Genomic DNA, 21,207 nt, shown 5'->3' on the forward strand with positions numbered 1-21,207 from the left:
CAAAGAGTCGGATATGACTTAGTGACTAAACCACCACCACCAAGATAGATAAGAGTCCCAGCTTCACATTCTGAGACCCATATTGTTCCTATTTGACAAATGCAGGAATTGAGGCCAAAAGAGGCTAAGGAATCACTACAAAAGGCATTTGTAATGTACTTTGCAGTTTGCAAAGAGCGTATGGCCAGTTAAACAGGTTGTTTTTCCTTTGGCTACAGATGAGGACACCTGGGATGAGGGGATAGAAGAAAACCTGTCCAGGTCATGCAGCTAATGTGTGGAGGTACTCCTGTCCATACCCAGGCTCTGAAATCTGTCTATTGTCCTTTCTATTCAACACAGCTATTTGCCAAAGTCCCGTGGTGAACACTATGCTATTAGGGAAAGGATAATGAAACAGGGAGACTAAAACTTTGGCCAAAGTTCATGACTAGTTAGTGTTTAGAGTTAGCTGAAAAGTAGATGAATGGACAAGAGGAAACCAGCCAAAGATTTTTCTTTCTCCTTGTATAAAACCTGTCATCCGGTCATTTCCCTTCCTCTTAATAAGCATAGCCTCCTCTGGTCACTCTCTCCTGCTGCTGATTAGTTGCTTCGGTTGTGTCTGACTCTTTGTGACCCCGTGGACTGAAGCCCACAATGCTCCTCTGTCCACGTAATTCTCCAGGCAATAATGCAGGAGTGGGTTGCTGTGCCCTCCTCTGAGAATCTTCCCGGCCCAGTGATCTAATCCATCTTCTGCACTGCAGGCAGATTCTTTACCACTGAGCCACCAGGGAAGCCCCACTCTCTTCTACTCACCATCATTTCAAAAGAAATGGTGTCACACCAACTACTTCTTTTTAAAATTGTTGCCCATGATGAATTCAGTCCCAATGACCATCATTACCACTAGTACTTTATATTAAAATTTTTTTTTTTCATATCTGTTACTACCTCTGAACCTCTTAGTTGGGTTTGCCATTTACCCTTGGAGAAACTGAGATCAGAGTGACTTGCCTAGGATCACACCACACATTAGAATGGAGATCTGCTCTCTCCCCTCTCTCCAGTCTGCACTACTTTCAAAACAAACACAAGTAGCCAGATGCCTTTTTCCATCTCAGTTTGTTTTTTTTTTTTAACTCATATTGCCCCAGTTCTGCAGTGAGAGATGTCAGTATCTCCTCCAGGGTTCTCCATAGACCTTCTTTTTTTTTTTTTTTCATTTATTTTTATTAGTTGGAGGCTAATTACTTTACATCATTGCAGTGGTTTTTGTCATACATTGAAATGAATTAGCCATGGATTTACATGTATTCCCCATCCCGGTCCCCACTCCCTGCCATAGACCTTCTATACCAGCTCTGCTTCCTCTAAAAATAAGACAGTGAGCATTATGTTCTAATCCAAGTAAGAGTCCAAGGCTCAACCAGACACAGTTGTCAACCATAACAGAAAGATGCCACAGCAGGCCGCCTAAACAAACCAAAATAAACCCATAGCCTTAAATTGGTCTAGGACCCAGATCTGCAGGATGGCAGGCACACCCATTAAAATTAGAACTGTTCCAAGTATTTTAGTAGAATAGCAGCCTTCTACCAAGGCAGAATACTGCTTAGGTTTCCTTTTCTTTTTTTTTTGTTGGTTTTTGGTTTTGTTGTTTTAGTTTGGTTTTTGGTTCTGCTCTATGAGTTCAAATCTTTCATACTCAGATGTTGACTCTCAGCTGGGTATCCAGAGCAAAGAACCCCAAGATGTGGGCATTTTGGTGAATTCTGGGATATCAATTATCTGTTATAAAAGTCAGTCGTGTCATTCAGCATATTGTCTTGGTTTCCTACTATGTACCAGGGACTGTGTTAGGTGGTGAAGAAGATTGAGACTTATGTTTTATATTATTCTGGCCACTAAATATCTGGGACACCTTGGGCAAGATCTTCCCCTCTATGGATGGCAATTCCTGCCTTTGTAAAGTATAAAAGTGGGTTGTTCTGTCTCTAGGTCCTTTCTATGTTGCTGTTCTATAGTTCATGGGAATCTGTGCTAGTGTAGTAGGCCTGGGAGCAGCACCTAAGGAGAATAATGTCCTTTTGATTTACTTATGAAAAGAGCTAGAAAAGGAGGTAGAAATGAAGCTATGTTTTGCAAGGAAATCAGGCTTTGTCATGTATGGTGGGGCTGGAGGGGGGGGACAGGGAAGAATGGCTACTGAGTTTTAAAAATCCGTTGTATATGTCAAGAGAAAATTCTAAAATACAAATATGTGTATCACTTTATGCTCCTTTCTGATACATGTTTTATTTAGCTATAACCAGTTCTTGCATGATATTTTTCATTCTTTGTTTTATCTGTTATTTTGTGTATGCATTCTAAATACACAGAGAGTATGATCTTCTCACTGTTTTTAGTAGATAAGAGCATTCCATCCTATGGTATCTTAGATATCTTACTTATTCACAAATGGTGGGACATTTGGAATATGCTGGTGTTTTACTTTTATTAATAACACTAATATAACTTTCCTCCTAATTTATTTCCTTTGGACATTCTTGAAAAAAATTAAATTTCTAAATCAGTGATGTGACCTATTTCCAAAGACCCAACTCACTTATAATAGTATCAGCAGTTTCTGAGCACTTTTGGTTTTCTATATCCCTATCTACATTGCATATAATAATTTAAATTTCTTTTTGATAATTTAAATTGCATGTTTCTACAACTATAACTTCTATGAAATTGTTTATATTTTAATTTCTTTCACTGTTACTGAGGCTGATCTGTTTTCTCTGTGTTGAATAATTTTCCATATCTCCTCCTATGTGAATAGTTTATGTTTTTTGACGTCATGTATAATGATTTTTGAAAAACATGTTAAAGTTTTTGTGGGCCAGATCCTTAAACATTACTGATGTTGGGGAAACATTCATCAGGAAGAAAGTAGAGATTTTTGTCTATTTTGTTCACTGAAGTATCCCAAGCACCTAAAATAATGTACACAGCAGATGAGTGTACTGAATAAGTGGATAAATATTTATGAGATACCCAGTATGTATTGGGACAAATATGAGCACTTAGTTTTGGCATGGAGAATGAGAATGACCTTTGGCAAGGTCAAAGAGAGTGGAAGAAGCAGTGTTTCTCACTTCAGAATTTTAAAAATTTACTCAAGGTGAAGCGGCAAGGTAAGAAGCCACTGAGGAATCCCTGTAGTTATTGCCTTAATATAGCCAAAACATGGCAAAGACATTTGTGTGTTTTGTCTGCTCCCCTCATTTGTGACTTTAGACCAACTTTAATAATATCATATTGTGAACCTAATTCAAGCAACAAACATTTTCTCAGCTTTTACTGTAATAAGCAGGCACTGAAGTAGCCACAGGATACTAGTCCAAAGAACAGAGTCCTGTGTGTGCATGCAACAGAATACTATATATCAAGAAAAAGGAACAAACTACAGACACAAACTACAATGTGTATAAAACTCAAAAACTTCATGATAAGTGAAGTGGAGATACAAAAAATTACATATTATATGACTCCACTTATATGAAATGCCCAGAAAGATAAATCTATCAAGATAGAAAGTAGATTACTGGTTACCTGGGGCTAAGGAATGGGGTGACAGCAGATGGGCACAAGGGATCTCTTTGAGGGTGGTAAAGTTGTTCTAATAGCAGAAAAATAGCTCCAGAAGGAATAAAGAGGCTGAGCCAAAGCAGAAATGACGCCCAGTTGTGCATGTGTCTGATGGTGAAAGTAAAGTCTGATGCTATAAGAACAATATTGTATAGGAATGTGGAATGTTAGGTCCATGAATGAAGGCAAATTGGAAGTGGTCAAACAGTAGATGGCAAGAGTGAACATCAACATTTTAGAAATCAGCGAACTAAAATGAACTGGAATGGGTGAATTTAACCCAGATGACCATTATATCTACTACTGTGGGCAAGAATCCCTTAGAAGAAACGCAGTAGCCCTCACAGTTAACAAAGGTGTCTGAAATTCAGTACTTGGGTGCAGTTTCAAAAATGGCAAAATGATCTCAGTTCGTTTCCAAGGTAAACCATTCAGTATCACAATAATCCAAGTCTATGCCCCAACCACTAATGACAAAGAGGCTGAAGTTGAATGGTTCTGTGAAGACCTACAAGACCTTCTAGAACTAACACCAAAAAAAGATGTCCTTTTCATCATAGGGAACTGGAATGCAAAAGTAGGAAGTCAAGAGACATCTGGAGTAACAGGCAAATTTGGCCTTGGAGTACAAAATGAAGTAGGGAAAAGGCTAACAGAGTTTTGCCAAGAGAACACACTGGTCATAGCAAACATCCTCTTCCAACAACACAAGAGACAACTCTACACATGGACATCACAGATGGTCAATACTGACTTTGGATTGATTATATTCTTTGCATCCAAAGATGGAGAAGCTCTATACAGTCAGCAAAAACAAGACCAGAAGCTGACTGTGGCTCAGATCATGAACTCCTTATTGCCAAATTCAAACTTAAACTGAAGAAAGTAGGGAAAACCACTAGGCCATTCAGGTATGAACTAAATCAAATCCCTTATGATTATACAGTGGAAGTGACAAATAGATTCCAGGGATTAGATCTGATAGACAGAGTGCCTGAAGAACTATGGGCAGAGGTTCATGACATCATATAGCAGGCAGTGATCAAGACCATTCCCAAGAAAAAGAAATGCAAAAAGACAAAATGGTTGTCTGAGGAGGCCTTAAAATTTCCAAGAAAAGAAGAGAAGTGAAAGGCAAAGGAGATAAGGAAAGATACACCCATCTGAATGCAGAGTTCCAAAGAATAGCAAGGAGAGATAAGAAAGCCTTCTTCAGTGAACAATGCAAAGAAATAGAGGAAAACAATAGAATGGGAAAGATTAGAGATCTCCTCAAGAAATTAGAGATACCAAGGGAATATTTCATAAGAAGACGGGCACAACAAAGGACAGAAATGGTATGGACCTAACAGAAGCAGAAGATATTAAGAAGAGGTGGCAAGAATACACAGAACAACTATACAAAAATGATCTTAATGACCCGGATAACCATGATGGTGTGATCACTCACCTGGAGCCAGACATCTTGGAATCTGAAGTCAAGTGGGTCTTAGGAAGCGTTACTATGGACAAAATGGAGATGATGGAATTTCAGCTGAGCCATTTCAAAAAGATGATGCTGTGAAAGTGCTGCACTCAATATGTCAGCAAATTTGGAAAACTTGTCAGCAGTGGCCACAGAACTGGAAAAGTTCGGTTTTCATTCCAATCCCAAAGAAGGGCAGTGCCAAAGAATGTTCAAACTACCACACAGTTGCACTCATTTCATGTGCTAAGAAGGTCATGCTCAAAATCCTTCTACTTAGGTTTCAACAGTTTGTGAACTGAGAACTTCCAGATGTACAAGCTGGATTTAGAAAAAGCAGAGGAACCAGAGGTCAACTTGCCAATATCCACAGGATCATAGAAAAAGCAAGGGAATTTAAAAAAAAATCTACTTCTGCTTCTTGACTGCACTAAAGCCTTTGACTGTGTGGATCACAACAAAATTGAAAATTCTTAAATTGATGGGAATACCAGACCACCTTACCTGCCTCCTGAGAAACCTAAATGCAGGTCAAGAAACAATAGTTGGAACCTCTCACAGAACAACTGGCTGGTTCAAATTTGGGAAAGGCGTATGTCAAGGCTGTATTTTGTCACCATGCTTATTTAACTTATATGCAGAATACATCATGCGAAATGCTAGGTTGGATGAAGCTCAAGCTGGAGTTGCCAGGAGAAATATCGGTAACTTCCAATAGGCAGATAACATCACCGAAATGGCAGAAAGCAAAGAGGAACTAAAGAGCCTCTTGTTGAAGGTGAAAGTAGAGAGTGAAAAGCCCACTTAAAACTCAGCATTCAAAAAACTGAGGTCATGGCATCTGGTCCCATCATCACCTCATGGCAAATAGATGGGGAAACAATGGAAACAGTGACAGACTTTATTTTCTTGGGCTCCAAAATCACTGCAGATGGTGACCAGCCTTGAAATTAAAAGATGCTTGCTTCTTGGAAGAAAAGCTGTGACAGATCTAGACAGTGTCTAAATCTAGATAGATCTAGACAGATCTAAAAAGCAGAGACATCACTTTGCTGACAAAGATCCATCTAGTCAAAACTATTGTTTTTCCAGCAATCATGTACAAATGTGTGAGTTGAACCATAAGGAAGGCTGAGGGCTGAAGAATTGATGCTTTCGAAATGTGGTGCTGGAGAAGACTCTTGAGAGTCCCTTGGACAGCAAGGAGATCAAACCAGTCAATCCTAAAGGAAATCAACACTGAATATCCATTGGAAGGACTGATGCTGAAGCTGAAGTTCCAATACTTTCACCACCTGATGGGAAGAACTGACTCATCGGAAAAGACCCTGATGCTGGGAAAGATTGAGGAAAAAAGGAGAACAGAGGATCAGATGGTTGGATGGCATCATTTACTCAATGGACATGAGTTTGAGCAAGCTCCAGGAGACAGTGAAAGACAGGGAAGCCTGGCGTGCTGCAGTCCATGGGGTTGCAAACATGACTGAACGACTGAACAACAGCAATAAGTTGTTCGAATACTTGATTGTGGTGATAACTGCACAATTCTGTAAAATTACTGAGAACCCATTAAATTATACACTGAAAGTGAGTGAATTTTATGGGATTTTTAACTATACCTCGATAAAGCTGATTAAAAGAGGAGAGCAGCTATCATGACCTTTACCCTGTCAAAAGAAAGCAAAACATAGTCCCCAGGGCAGGCAGACAATTAGAATGCTGTCAGTTATGAGCTGCCATGGAGATGAGCCCAGGGGACTGTGGGAGCCCTCAGGCACCTACACCAGTCCTGGCGCTCAAGGGAAGTTTCCTGGAGGAGTCAATGTCTGGCTGGGAGAAACTATTGCAGGCAGAGCAACTGGAAGTGAGAGAGTAGAAGAGATGCCATACCAAGACAGTGATAATAGAATTCATACCATGGAAGGTAGCTCTAAGGCCAATTCCCACCTTGTTCTGAGTTTAGCAGATTTCAGAGGAAACTAAAACACTGGGAGAAGCTTTATATGTGAATGATGACCGTCATTTACTAAATACCTTGCCATGAGACAAGAACTGTACATTCCGTAACAACAATCCTGCAAGGCAGGATTATGATGAAGAATCAGTCAAAGAGAGGTTCCTTGTTAGGGGTAACTTTCCTAATACAGCAGCAGAGCTGGAATTCAGACATATGCCTGGGTGTGAAACCCATGCTTTTCCCAATCCACTATCTCCTTTTCCATTACACAAACACGTGACTACTACCAATGTGAAATCAATGACCTTTGCTGAGAAGGACATGAGTTTTACTGATTTGCTCTAAAGAATTCATAAAACTCATCTGCAAAGAGTTGTGCAAATGCAGTTTGACAGGGTCTCAGAGCCACAGCCTTTGTAATTTATCACCATCCTCAGTGCACTGCTCTGTATACAGCAGGCAGGCATTTGAAATGTACTGTTCCCTATTTAGCTTCAGAGTGTGAGTAAATCCAATGATCAAGATAAGTTAAAGGATGTTGAGTTCCTAAAAGAGCTAGCTAGAAAACTCTGAAAGGCCACAGAAATCTAATTTGTAACACATAGCCATAATCCAAAACCCTCATTAAAGGCCTTTCAATAACAATTTTAGATGATCACACAAAGAGCTTAAAATGATAAGACCAAAACAGAAACATGATTTCATTTAAAAATATGTTTAATTTCCCTTTTAGGTTGAAAACTGCTCCTTCCCCTCACCTTTGACCCAAATGTATCTATGCCTTTTGGAAATTGTGAGTCGACCTGGGTGAGGCAAAGACACACATTCTTCTCTTGAAAGAACAAACTTGCATTCCTATGAGTAAAATAAATTAGACTCAGTTTCCCTGTCTATTAATTATGTGGAATAAACAACTTTCCACTGCTCAGAAAGCAGCTCAGGAGACCAGCACAAATTTCCTCCTCAGACTCAGGGGAAGGATCACTTGACTATCCAGGAGAACACCTGTAGTCTGAGAGGACTCAGAGCATTGGAACAGACAAGACTGTACCACCAGATGTTTGTGAGAAATGCACTGATGGAGACAATCCCATGATATAATCCACAGAGGACTGCTGCGTTGGGGGGAGTGGGGCTGGTATTGCAGAAGAGCAACAGAGTGAGAAGGAATTTGCGTCCAATTCTTCCCCTCAGGAATATCCAGCCCTTAACCCTGAGGACAGCCCATGGAGTCCAGGGAATGTACTGCCCCACCCCACCTCCAAGTACTTATGTTATTTTAGAGTCTTAAAAGATGCCAGGAACATTACTCCTGAGAAAGTGGGTAGATAGGAGGGAGATAATGCAGGGTCTCTGACATTCTATAGTCAGATTGAACTGGCTGGGATTTGCAAGAGCGTGGACCATTACCACTGGGAATCTATACACAAGGAGAAACATGGCTGATGAGAGGGAGATATCAGAGTTGGAAATGTGTTTGTATTTTTGGCCTTTACACATTTGTAACCAACACTCCTGTTTATTATCCCCTTCTTCCACATCAAGAGAACCTTGACTTTATTGTAAGCTGCAGCTGTGCTGTCATTCAGCTTCCCAGATTCCACTGCAGCCAAGATGGGCAACGTGATCCACTTCTGGCCAACGAGATGTGAGCAGACCTTGCTGGGGTCGGCCATTGAGCAATTGCAACTTGTTGACCTCCTGCCCTTTGTGCTGCAAGTGTGGACACCTGGAGCAGCCTCTTTTCCCAAGAAAAGAACCGCAGAATACCAGGCTGGCGAGCAGAAATAGCAAAGCAGCCAGGTGTTTGATGATTCCCAGCAGACATTGCACTAATGCTGGTCTGCTGTCTGTAAGTCATATCTTGTTTAAGCCACCGTTTGTTGGGTCTTCATTGCCTGAAACCAAGCATAACTGCTAACTGCTAGCAATTTGAATTGAATTAAATTCAGCAGTGATCACCTATGATGTTCTAGGTTTGAGAATATGAAAATAAGAAAGATAAAACCCACAGCCCTCAGAAAATTCACGGACTAGTGCACAGAAGAAAATACTTAAGTAAACCATTCTAGTGTAGTGGATACCTTCTAGAGTGGAGGTTTGTTTAAAGTGTTATGGGAACAGTCACTGTTATTAATAAGGAAGCAAAATCTACTGGAATAAATTGTGTGACATCATAAGTTATTCTCACCCCTTATAATACATATATGCCTGTGTACATGTATACAGGTAAATCCGATAAACTCAATGAATAGCCACAATTCATATTATTGATACTGCCTGTCAAATCATGAAGTCAAAGTTATTTTATCTTCCCTTAAGTACCACTTTACACTTGTTTATTTTCTCTGGTGGGGTCAGAGGACCTCCATGTTTCTTAAGTAAATTTCTCAAACCTTTGTCAATTCCTTATATACAAGAGAAACCCCAAAAAGTCCATGGAAAAATAAACTCAGTCTCAAAGAGCAGTAGTAACAAAGGACAGTTTGGTCTGAAGCACATCCAGAAGTGGATGGCAAAGTACAGTAGCAGCATTTTCACCCAGGGCAGGACCTACTATAGAAGCAGCTGCCCCTGTCCTTGCCTCTTTACCTAATTTGTGACTCTCTCTATGGGTTCCTCTTTCCTAATCATCTCCTGCCTCATTCCCCATCATCTCCCCTTAGTCTCCTGGATGGCATCTTTATCTCCTGCTTTCTCACACTCTCCATTGTTCTCTCCCATGCAACTGTGAGTTAAGAATAATGTTTTTTTAAAATATTACTTGCAGCTTTTATTAAAGAGATTTTTATTCAAGATTTTAATTTTTTATAAGTTGATTAAATTAATTGATATTTTGCAAAAACAAAAATAATCACTTTAAAAATTTTGAAGAGGTAATACATTCACATGGTTCAAAATTTAGGAAATTTAAAGTATACATGTAAAACATCTCCCTCACATCTGCTACCTAGCTCCGTTGCTCAGGACAAGCAACATTACCAGCTTTGTGTGTATCTTTACGTAGCTATACAGGTAAATACGTACGCCTATTTTCCCACTTCATTTCTTCCCACAAAAAGATGACATATACTACATACCTTGGGGCTTCCCAGGTGACACTAGTGGTAAAGAACTCGTCTGCCAGTGCAGGAGATGTAAGAGATACAGGTTTGAACCCTGAGTCGGGAAGATCCCCCGGAGGAGGGCATGGTGACCCACTCCACTATTCTTGCCTGGAGAATCCCATGGACAGAGTAGACTGTAGCATGGCAGGCTACAGTCCATAGGGTTGCAAAGGGTTGAACAAGACTAGAACAACTTAGCACGCATTCACACAAGTAGTATTATATATACATCATTTCACGATTAGAGAATATTCTTTTTGGTTTGCTGGGTCTTCACTGGTGCTCATGGGCTTTCTCTAGTAGTTTCTCAACTACTCTTTGTTCCATGGGCTTCTCATGTGGTGGCTTCTCTTCTTGCAGAGTGCAGGCTCTAGGCTCACAAGCTTCAGTGGTTACAGCACAAGGGCTCAGTAGTTGTGGTATGTGGGCTCTTGGGCATGCAGGCTTCAGTAGCTGTGGCGTGGGGACTCAGTAGTTGTTCTGTGGCATGTGGAATCTTCCCAGACCAGGGATCAAACCCTGCATGGGTAGGGCAAATTCTTTTCCACAGTACCACCAGGGATTTTTTTTTCTAGTTTTGTATCATTTCGAGTTTTCTATCATGCTTAGAAAGGTCTTCTGATAGAAGAGGAGTTTCTTCTTAACTATACATTATACTGAACATCCGTCAAGAAGTTGTTTCTTAAATGACTGGTACAACCTAGAGTGATCAGGAATAAAAAGCAGGTGGGGGACAGGGTATACAGATGGCAAGATTCTGGGTTCAGATTCTCTCCATTCCTGGTTATATAGCTAGAAAAGAGGGCTTATTCTGACATCCACTCTATCCATTTGTCTGCTGTAGGTGAATGAATATGACCAAAGTTCCACTAGGTGTATGTGAAGGTGAAAGAAGGATTCTAAGGTGATTTGATGACACGTGTGCATAAACATTTTAATTTCTTCACCACTGCATATAATAGTGTCATATCTCCTATTGGACATCTCGGTACTTCCTGTCTACATAATTTTGTTATTACTGCTTTTCCACAAAGATAAAGATTCTGGCATGGCAGCCACAGAAAAACTCATTAGCCATGGCAGCTAAAAATAAAAAGAAGATCCCCCAATACATTGTATTTCAGTGGAAGTTGGGGTATGGGAGGGGGGAATCATTCAGCCATCACTCTTTGGTTGAGCAGGGCTTAAGAGATTGCCAGGCTCTGACATGTGTGATGAGGTGCCTATAACAAGCTGGAGCCATTCTGCCTCTTCCATCTGCCCCAGTCATAGCCTCCCAATCTTATGGGTCCTAGCTCCATCCTTCAGGTGAGGCCAGAATCCCAGACAAGCACCTAAGCAGAAAAAGTTGACCTCCTGCAGGATTGGAATACCTCTATCAATTCCCAAGGTGGCAGCATCTGAGACTGTAGAAGAAACAGCCCCCTTCCTGGTGTCTTTACAACCTCAGAAGAGCACTAAAGCTGGCCACTTATGAACCCAAACTTGGCTCCAGAGCACCTTGACTTACTTCCAAGAAGCACCATTCAGGCTTTAGGATTTGTCCTTTGATTTTTCTCAGTTTGGGGAAATTTTGAGGTAATGTCCTGCTTACACAAAGTTCTTTACTGACAGGAGTGGTCAAAAGCTCTGTTGCCATTGGGTCATACACAAGGGTCACTCTGAGGATATTAGCCTCAGTCGTCAGGTGCTCCCAGGACTTGGGCTCTAGGGAGGTAAATAGTGGGGCTGCTTGGGGTCCAGCAAGACAGAATGATGGGCAGCCACAGAGATCAAAATTAGGAGATGTGGGTGCCAGGAGGTCAGGTTTCCTCAGGTCATTCTCACAGACTGCATCATGGACATAGAATCTTGGGGTAGAGTTAGAAGTGGGGGCTAAAGGATAGGGGAAGTTTGTTATAATTGTAGTAACAACTCTGTGTGAAAGCCAAGATGATAGAGGCCTGAAGATGCTGTCCTATGGCTGCCCTACATAGTCAGCAGCTGGATGAGGTCATTTAACATTTGGGGCATTAGTTATCAAACATGTGAGACATTGCTAGTCTCACCGGCTTTAAGAAAGCCCCACCTATTTCTGATAGTGTAGAAAGAAGAGGGGATTCACTGGAGTCAGGGGACTCAGGATTGATGAGGAAGGGGTTGTGTCCAACAGGAAGGCAGCTACATCCAGAGAAATTCTACAGGCAGATCCTTCCATTGTCCCCTGAGTTGGGATTCAGGTCGTTTGAGAACATTTTCTATCTGAAACTATGGCAGTGACTTGAGACTTAAGTGTAAAAAGAAGAGATCAAGAGTCATGAGAGAAATGGCTCCAAGTTAGGGACTGAAAAGTAATCAGTCAGCCAGCATGAAGGGAAAGAGTGGCTATTATTTATTCATCCCACCACCGTTCATTGAACTTTGTGTGCGCAATACTGTTTAAGGTACCAGGGATATGAAGTGAAGTGAAATGAAATGAAGTCACTCAATCGTGTCTGACTCTTTACAACCCCATGGACGGTAGCCTACCAGGATCCTCAACCCATGGGACTTTCCAGGCAAGAATACTGGAGTGGGTTGCCATTTACCAGGGATATAGCAGTGAATAAAGCAAAGCTCCTGCTCTCCTGGTACCTATATTGTAGTGGGAGTGACAGGTGATAAACAAGATATCTTTCTATATTATATTTCTATAATGATGTATTTATATTTACCCTTATCACCTACCTATCTATCCCCTTCCCTGGTTCTTTTAGCACATTTCCCTACTGTTAATAGACAAGTGATGGAGGGAGGATGCTATTCTATGTTAGATGGACATAGAATGCTTCAGTTGTAATGATGCAACATTTGAGCAGAGCTGGAATGAAGTAAGAAGGGAGCCATGCAAAAAGGGGAAACAGCATCCAAGGCAAAGGGCACAGTAAGCCCAGAGGCAGGCAGGAGTGTGCTGGTGCCACAGGGAAGCCCCTCAGGCTGGAAAAAAGTGAGGGTGGCATTATAGGGGATAAAGTCACAGAGATTGAAAGGAATGTCATGGTGTAGGCCATGACATGGATTTAGGAATGTATTAGGTTGGTGCAACCTAATAGAAGAACTATACAAGAAAGGTCTTTATAACCCAGAAAACCACAGTGGTGTGGTCACTCACTTGGAGCCAGACATCCTGGAATCTGAAGTCAAGTGGGTCTTAGGAAGCATTACTGCAAACAAGGCTAGTGGAGGTGATGGAATTCCAGCTGAACTATTTCAAATCCTAAAAGATGATGCTGTGAAAGTGCTGCACTCAATAAGTCAGCACAGCAAATTTGGAAAACTCAGCAGTGGCCACAGGACTAGAAAAGGTCAGTTTTCATTCCAATCCCAGTGAACAGCAGTGCCAAAGAATGTAAAAACTACCATACAATTGTATTTATTTCACATGCTAGTAAGGTAATGTTCAAAATCCTTCAAGCTAGGGTTCAGCAGTACATGAACCGAGAACTTCCAGATGTACAAACTGGGTTTAGAAAAGGCAGAGAAACCAGAAACCAAATTGTCAACATTCATTGGATCGTAGAGAAAGCAAGGGATTCCATGAAAACATCTGCTTCTGCTTCATTGACTACATGAAAGCCTTTAAATGTGTGGATCAGTCAAATGTGGAAAATTCTTAAAGAGATGTGAATACCAGACCACCTTACCTGTCTCCTAAGAAACCTGTATGAGGGATCAAGAAGCAATGGTTAGAAACTTACATGGAACAATGGTCTTGTTCAAAACTGAGAAAAGAGTACAACAAGGCTGTATATTGTCACTCTATTTATTTAACTTCTATGCAGAGTACATCATGAGAAATACTGGGCTAGATGAATCACAAGCTGGACTCAAGATAGCTGGGAGAAATATCAGTAACCTCAGATAGGCAGATGATACCACTCTGATGTCAGAAAGTGAAGAGGAACTAAAGAGCCTCTTGATGAGGGTTAAAGAAGAGGGTGAAAAAGCTGGCTTAAAACTCAAAACATTCAAAAAACTAAGGTGATGGCATCTGGTCCCATCCCTTTATGGCAAATAGAGGGGGGAAAAGTGGAAGCAGTAGCAGATTTTATTTTCTTGGGCTCCAAAGTCAGGTGGTGACTGCAGCCATGAAATTAAAAGATGCTTGCTCCTTGGAAGGAAAGCTGTGACAAACCTAGACAGCACATTAAAAAGCAAAGACATCACTTTGCTGACAAAGGTCTGTATAGTCAAAGCTATTGTTTTTCCCGTAATCATGTATGGATGTGACAGTTGGACCATAAAGAAGGTTGAGTGCCAAAGAATTGATGCTTTTGAACTGTGGTGTTGGAGAAGACTCTTGAGAGTCCCTTGGACAGCAAGGAGATCAAACCAGTCAATCCTAAAAGAAATGAACCCTGAATATTCATTGGAAGGATTGATGCTGAAGCTGAAGCTCCAGTACTTTGGCCACCTGATACGAACAGCCAACTCATTGGAAAAAACCCTCATGCTTGGAAAGATTGAAGGCAAAAGAAGAAGAGGGTGGCAGAGGATGAAATGATTGGATAGCATCACTGACTCAATGGACATGAATCTGAGCAAACTCTGGGAGATAGTGAAGAACAGGGAAGCCTGGTGTGCTGCAGTCCATGGGATCACAAAGAGTTAGATATAACTTAGCAAATGAACAACAGATTGGTGCAAAAGTAATTGTAGTTTTGCATTGTTGAACTTTGTCATTTGATATTGGAATACATTCTTAAATAACTGTGTTATAGATTTTAATGTGCATTTCTTGTTTTATGTCTTTTGCTAATGAATTATTACTTACTGATGATTTTATATAATTTTAGACTATGGAAATGGTATTAGATAAAAAGCAAATTCAAGTGATTTTCTTATTCAAGTCAGCATGGCTTATAAAGCAGTGGAGACAACTTGCAACATCAACAACCCATTTGGCCCTAGAACTGCTAATGAACATACAGTGAAGTGATGGCCCAAGAAGTTTTGCAAAGGAGATGAGAAACTTGAAGATGATTAGCATAGTGGCTGGCCACTATGTTGACAACAACCAGTTGAGAGCAATTAATGAAGCTAATTCTCTTACAACTACACCAGAGGTTGCCGAAGAACTCAACATCAACCATTCTATGGTCATTCAGCATTTGGAGCAAGTTGAAAAGCTGAAAAAGCTTAATAAGTGGGTGCCTCATGAATGAGCTGACCACAGATCAAAAAATTATCATTTTAAAGTGTTGTCTTCTCTTATTTCACACAACAACAAACCATTTCTCAATCAGATGGTGACATGCAACAAAAAGTTGATTGTATATGACAACCATTGACAATCAACTCAGTAGTTGGACTGAGAAGAAGCTTCAAAGCACTTCCCAAAGCCAAACTTGCACCAGAAAAGGGTCATGGTGGTCTGCTGCTGGCCTGATCCACTACAACTTCCTGAATCCTGATGAATCCATTACATCTGAGAAGTATGCTCAGCAAATTGATGAGATGCACCAAAAACTGCAGTGCCTACAACTGGCATTGGTCAACAGAAAGGGCCCAATTCTTCTCCATGACAGTTTCCAACCACTCATTCATTGCACAACCAATGCTTCAGAAGTTGAACCAATTGGGCTGTGAAGTTTTGCCTCATCTGCCATATTCACCTGACCACTCACCAACCAACTACCACTTCCTCAAGCATCTCAACAACTTTTTGCAAGGAAAATGCTTCCACAACCATCAGGATGCAGAAAATGCTTTCCAAGAGTTTATTGAATTCCAAAGCATGGATTTTTATGCCACAGGAAAAGACAAACCTATTTGTCATTGGCAAAAATGTGTTGATTGTAATGGTTTCTATTTTGATTAATAAAAATGTGTTTGAAACTAGTTAGAATGGTTTAAAATTCAGTGTCTGAAACCATAATTACTTTTGTACCAACCTAATATTCTGAGTGCATTGAGAGGCCATTGGAGGATCACATACTCATCAAGTTACTGCACAGCCTCAAAGATGCTGCACATATATGTACATGTGATTCACCAGTGCTGTACTTGCCTCCTAGCCTGTGAAAGGTTTTGCCCCCCAAAGCCTCAATAACAGGGAAAACAGGCATGTACCTCAACCTCCAGTTGTGTAATTCTGGGCTGCAGAGAGGTCTGACATGGAAAGAAAGGCAAAGCCTGCAAATCTCAGGCCACTGGAGCAAAGCTTCCTCATCTGGATGATGTCAGTTGCAGCCTCGTAGGTGGGGGTTACCTTGACTTCTGACTTGAGTTGCATCTTATACTAGTAAGTGGCTAGTACTCCAGTATTCAGAAAACAGTGTCTGCTTCCCATTCCCTATATTCATTCTCTTAACCCCTCCATAGACCAGGCCTCTGCTTAACAGAGCCTAGGAGAACACCTGCTGTGAACATCTTCTTTCTGGGACAAAGGACCGGACAGGCCTTTGCAAGCTTCGTCCTTGCATAGGAAGTGAGATATCCCCCTAAAGTCCCCATACAGTTAAAGAATGGGCTTTGTCTAGAAAGTTTATAGACTCAGCCTGGAAAACCCTTCACTCTTTATTAGATTCAAATGCGTTAGCAGATATTCACAAGGAAGGAACTCAGATTCCAGAAGTTGATTGCTTTTACAGGTGTCCTTCCTTGACAGGGAAGCCTGGCAGACTGCAGTCCATGGGGTCGCAAAGAGTTGGACATGACTTAACAAAGGAACAACAACAACTTCCTTTTGAAGTCTTAGAAAATGGTGGTGATCTTGTCATTTGTACATTTTAGTTTGTGTGTGTGTGTGGCTTACAACACAATAGTCTATTTCTTGCTCACGCAATATGTCCACTCTACATGGCTGTAGATCCCCACTGTCTTCATTCCAGTGAAGACAGTGAATACACTCCTCCTCCTTCATACTGAGGCTTAAGGTATAGTTTCTATTGTAACATGCTCGTCATCCTCCTCAGGATTGTTCCCAAACACTGATGGTTTTTGCAAAATAGGGTGCAACTTCTGTGCTTTCTTTGTGAAATAAGCTTCCATCAGCTTAGAAACATGTTCTTGTTCCCATCTCCCAATTTTGTTTTTATCATAAAGTTTTTGAACACACTTGGACACGTGCATGCATACACACACACTCATTGTGATAATGTTGTTGAAGACTAACGACCTAGGAATATATTCACATGAAACAGTATGCTCAGTATCATTGTGTGTCTGTTCTAAGGATAGGTAATTATGCATAGCTATAAATACCAAGTGATGCATTATGGATGATTTTTATTTTCATCTTTTTTGTGTGTGTTTTCAAATATTTTTTAAAAAATCTTACATTGCATCTACCTGGATACAGTATCAGAAAGTCATTGTCTCAACCTCAGTACTTTCCATCTAACAGCTCTCTGCAAGGGAGGGCCTTGTAAGTCCCTCCAACAAATCCTCTTTTAAACAGAGCGCTTATGTGTGGTAAACATGCATGGACTGATCCCCTGGCCCACTGACCAACCCCCTTTTGTTAGGTGTCTGCACATGGTTTAGAACCATTCACACGCAAGATGACAGAAATGGCAGAGATTTCAGAAGTGATCCTGCCTGACTGCCTGCTCGGGCACAGCTCTCCTTTCTGCATGCCTGAGTGGGGCTTGTCCAGTCTCTGGTTACTCATGTCCTCAGATAGGGACCATAGGGTGGGAGACCAGCCATTGTTGGATAATGGCCTTAGCTAAGAAAGTCTACCTTACAGAGAGGAGGGATCTATCTGCACATAACATGCACCCTCAGATCCTGGCCCCCATATTTATGGCACTTCATAGGTCTAAGAGCTCATCCCATGGGAAACAAAAGGGGGATGAGATGAACTGACATTTTATGTTGTTTCTCTGTTGTTTTGTTTTGACTCAGAGTCTCTTTTAGTTCCTCTAAGTTTCTTTTCCATGTCTGGCACCATTCAAAGATTTGCTTTGTTTTGTCTCTCTCTTTTTATATCTGAGGTTTCTTTTTCTCCAAATGAAACATCTTGAAGTTATTTCTCCCCACTTCATCCCAGCCACTGCTCTTTGGTAGCCATCCCTGCTCTTTTATTTTCAACCCTATAAGTAGAAAATGGCTTTATTTGATTTTTCCTCTCCTAATTCCAGGATGTTTCTGCTTTTTAATATGCAGGACTATAAAGAAAGCTGAGCACTGAAGAATTGATGCTTTTGAACCATGGTGTTGGAGAAGACTCTTGAGAGTCCCTTGGACTGCAAGGAGATCCAACCAGTCCATCCTAAAGGAAATCAGTCCTGAATATTCATTGGAAGGACTGATGCTGAAGCTGAAGCTCCAATACTTTGGCCACCTGATGCGAAGAACTGACTCATTTGAAAAGACCCTGATGCTGGGAAAGATTGAAGGTGGGAGTAGAAGGGGATGCCAAGGGTTGAGATGGTTGGATGGCATCACTGACACAATGGACATGAGTTTGAGTAGGCTCTGGGAGTTGGTGATGGACAGGGGAGCCTGGTGTTCTGCAGTCCACGGAGTCGCAAAGAGTCGGACCCGACTGAGTGACTGAACTGAACTGAACTCCATCACCCTTTTCCTTTTTTTATTAGAACTTCCTATTCTCTCTTTCCCTTTTACAGCCATGTTACGACAGTTATAATAACACCCTTCCAAACATGAGTTTCAATAAAACCAGTACCTAACCATAGAACAAGTTTATGGGAAAACAAATTTCTTTTTTTTTTTTTTTCTTTCGGATTTTCACAATACAGTTCTTTCAGCACTTTTTTTTCTTTTTGCATTTTTTTAGTTGTAAAATATACATAGCATAAAATGTGTCATTTTAAAATGTATAATTCAGTGTCACTAAGTACATTCACAAAGTTTTGCAGCCATCACCACTGTCTAGTTCCAGAACTTTTGCATCATCCCAAATGGAAACTCCATGCTCATTAAGCAGGCATTCCCCATTCTCCATTCCCCCAAGGCTACCACAGCAACTAAATTGCATTTTGTCACTATGGATTTGCCATTTCTAGATATTTCCTATAGATGAAATCATATAATATGATTTTCCTTAACTTTGTATATTATTTGCAAAGTTCATCACTGTTGTAGCATGCATCAGGACTTCATTTCTTTTTTATGGCTGTATAATATTTTACTCTATGAATATACACATTCTGTTTATCCATGTGCTCATCAGTTGATGGATATTTGGGTGGTTTCTGTCTTTCAGAGATTGTAAATAGTGCTGCTATGAACTTTTTTGTACAAGTTTTTGTTTGGACAAAAATGGTTTTTTTTGAAGTATTAATTTTTTTCTCCAAAATGCAGGCTTGTTTGTTTCTTCCTGGGGGCAGAGGTGGGTATGGCTCCATATTCTGGTGACCTAAGTGAGGTTCAGCTTATCCACTGGCAATCTTCCTCTGTTTCTTGTTCTTGTGCCTCTTGATGCTCTGTCTCCTTATTTTCCCTTTAATCTCTCTTCCCTACACAAATCTGTAAGTATATGTGGGTCCTCCCCTCACTCAAACAATTTGGCATTCATATTGGCAAGTTTATTTCCTCCTCTTACACAGGTTTTTTTTTTTTTTTTCTTTCTTTCTTTAATAAATACAATGAATGTGCACAATTCAGAAAGGCCTTGGGCCTTAGTCCTTAGCTTCCCCTAACAAGGCCCCTTTCCAATTCAATTCCAGGAAATCAGGCTCCAGGAGCTCCAGCCAGGAGAGGCCCTTCCCCCGGGCCTCAGCTCATAAAGCCAAGGTGTGTCTGGCCCTCGACTCTCTCGGGCTTGGAACTTGAGCCTTCCCTCACTGGCTGCTGTCAGAGTTCAGTGCTCCCTGTCAAGCCTTTGGAAAGCTGGGGGCCAGAGAGAACAGAGAGGCATCAGATTACTGCCTACAAAAAGGAGGGGGCCACCCTATCTAACACCCCCTGTGTACAGAGTTGCCGGTATATGTTCAGCAAGCTGGGTGAGCAATGCCAGGCATCATCAGGATCATATCACAAAACAGTTTGATTATTTTGCCTCCTCTCAGAGGTATAGATGCCATTGCTCCTTTCCTCTGTGCCTCTCCCACCCTTTTTTCCTGGGTTTGCCCCTCTCCCCCTTCTCCATATCCCCTGCTTTCCTCAATCTGTTTCTTTTCTTTCCCCCAAGAAGCTCTCTAGTTCTCTCCTGTCACTTTGATTCCCTCCCCCTCCTTTCACCCTCCAAACTTTTTCTATCCACTCCCTGTCTCCTTGCCTTTCTCGGTGTGCCTTTTGGATCTGTTTCCTTTGACACTGGTCCCAGGCCTGCTGCCAAGTTGCAGACCCATTAGTGAGGTGCCTTACTGACTGAAACACAAATCAAAACTTATCCGGGTACAATTAGCAGCTGCTCGCACCTCATCTGGAAAGCATTAGCCAGCACAGAGAGTGGAGGGAGGGAAACAGGAGAGAAATACTGATGCCAAACAGAACAGATCTCCTATTTTGGAACATGAAAGGATCCTGACCCAGTAGACGTATTACTGAAAATAAGACACAAATAGACAAAGAGGGCCCCCACGAGAGTCAAAGATGGGTGGCCTGTTAACTGACCTTGGGTGTCCTTCAATATCTACATGAGAGATATAGACTCCTCCACATTTGATTCAGGGGTAGAACTGTCATCCAGGAAAAGAGGTGTCTGTTCTGTTCAATCCACATATTTGAACATTCATGTGATCCAGGAGTCCTACGCTCTCTTGCTGCATACTGTTACCTTAGTACTGCTTCTACAAATCCAATGTGTTAAGAATCACCTGGCACTGAGTTAAAAATGCAGATTCCAATTCACTAGGACTGGGGAAGGGCCTGAGATTCTGCATGTATAACAAGCTGATGTATGAACCATACTTCAAGAGTCTAAGACAATTCAACTCATGTAATGTTGGTCAAACACTGCTGCTAAAGTCTTCTCCCAGTACCTGTCCTTTTCCTTGTTAGCACTCACAATTACTACTTGGTGCCTATCTTTCCAAGTCAAGTGCAAGCTGTCCAAGGGCAAGGACTAGGCCTGTCTGATTTACTTCTGTATCCCCAGTACTAGCCTAGGGTTTTGCTTACTGTAGGTG

At 41.2% G+C, this 21,207-nt stretch overlaps 1 protein-coding gene across 1 annotated transcript in view; it reads left to right on the plus strand.

Moving 5' to 3' along the window:
* GTPBP8 (GTP binding protein 8) overlaps positions 1-19,397 on the plus strand; it is a 251,204-nt gene extending 231,807 nt beyond the window's left edge. The window contains exon 7 of the transcript XR_011487193.1: positions 18,278-19,397. The gene's annotated coding sequence lies outside the window, so the exon portion shown is untranslated. The remainder of the gene's footprint in view (positions 1-18,277) is intronic.
* The last annotated feature ends 1,810 nt before the right edge of the window (positions 19,398-21,207 follow it).

Source organism: Odocoileus virginianus, chromosome 4, assembly GCF_023699985.2.
Source record: "Odocoileus virginianus isolate 20LAN1187 ecotype Illinois chromosome 4, Ovbor_1.2, whole genome shotgun sequence".
Lineage (NCBI taxonomy): Eukaryota > Metazoa > Chordata > Mammalia > Artiodactyla > Cervidae > Odocoileus > Odocoileus virginianus.